Here is a 1,446-nt window from a genome sequence, read left to right on the forward strand (position 1 = left end):
TTTTTTGTGCTAGCCCCTGCTCCTTGATGTGGTATGCATATGTGATCTGCCAATTCTCGGGGAGCAATCTTTTTTGTTCAAATACAGTATCATCAAAAATGAATGGACATTTTTCAAAAAGCCTTTGACAGCTGCAACAGTGAAACAATAAATCAACAGGATGACGAGAGCCCGAAAGCACATAATACCTATAATAATCAGTAGAAGTGTTGCAGAAATGAGAAAAAAATGAAACTTAGCTCAATTACACAGTAAGGTGACTCACTTCAAAGTCAGTAGAGTGCCGTGAGGTTATAGATATTATTAAGGTTAATTGCATCTATTCAGAATGTATTTGAATCTGAGACAAAAGCTTGGGAGAAAAAAATAATCAAAAGGAACAGACGGCCTAGGAAGGTTTGTTCTTTATCAGAAAATCAGCCGTGACAACTCCTTTGTTCTATAATGTTTGTCGTTTTCCCTCCAAATGTGAAGATTAAAAAACAGTCTATTAAAGTCATGTAGAAAAATTCAAGATATTTTCCATCATTAAAATCCAAGGGGTAGGACATCTGTCCCTACACTGGGAGTAACTGGGACCAGCGGGACCAGGCACACAGGAACTCCACCAGCCCAGTGGTTCAGGTTCCTTCCTGACCCACAACACCCAGAGGAAGCTCCACTCCCAGATGATCTAACATGCACAGGATCAGAGGTGAGGAGGACACAACATCTGTCTGACTGGCAGTGAGACCAGGCACACAGGAACTCCACCAGCCCAGTGGCTCAGGTTCCTTCTGGTCCCACAACACTGAGAGGAAGCTCCACTCCTAGGTCCTCTAACAAGCCCAGGGTCACCGGGAATAACTGAGACCAGCAGGACTCGGGCACACAGGAACTCAGCCAGCCCAGTGGCTCAGGTTCCTTCCTGTCTATCTGGGCTGGCTGGTGCCCTGAGCAGACCTTGGGTGCAAACTCTGCAGTCATTCCCAAAACACCCAGAGGAAGTTTGACAGGATCCCAGAATCACAGGATCACAGAGACAGCTGGACTCTGAGGAGTTCTGACACAATCAGGATCACAGGAAGGACAGGCTCCAGCCAGATTTAGCAAGGGCAGGTAGCACTAGAGATAACCAGATGATGGATGTGGGACAAGCATAAGAATATAAGCAACACAAACCAAGGTTACTTGGCATCATCAGAACACAATACTCCCACCATTGCAAATCCTGGACAAACCATCACACCGGAAAAGCAAGATTCAGATATAAAATCACTTCTTATGATGATGATACAGGACTTTAAGAAAGACATAAATAGCACCCTCAAAGAAATACCGGAGAACACAGGTAAACAGCTAGAAGCCCTTCAAGAGGAAACACAAAAATCCCTTAAAGACCTATAGGAAAACACAATCAAACAGGTGAAGGAAATGAGCAAAACCATCCAGAATCTAAAAATGGAA

The 1,446-nt window shown here is 44.1% G+C and overlaps 1 protein-coding gene across 3 annotated transcripts in view; it reads left to right on the forward strand.

Moving 5' to 3' along the window:
- The window catches only part of Epsti1 (epithelial stromal interaction 1), a 102,740-nt gene that overhangs the window by 10,429 nt on the left and 90,865 nt on the right, over nt 1–1,446 (forward strand). The window lies entirely within an intron of this gene.

Source organism: Mastomys coucha, unplaced genomic scaffold, assembly GCF_008632895.1.
Source record: "Mastomys coucha isolate ucsf_1 unplaced genomic scaffold, UCSF_Mcou_1 pScaffold9, whole genome shotgun sequence".
Classification (NCBI taxonomy): domain Eukaryota; kingdom Metazoa; phylum Chordata; class Mammalia; order Rodentia; family Muridae; genus Mastomys; species Mastomys coucha.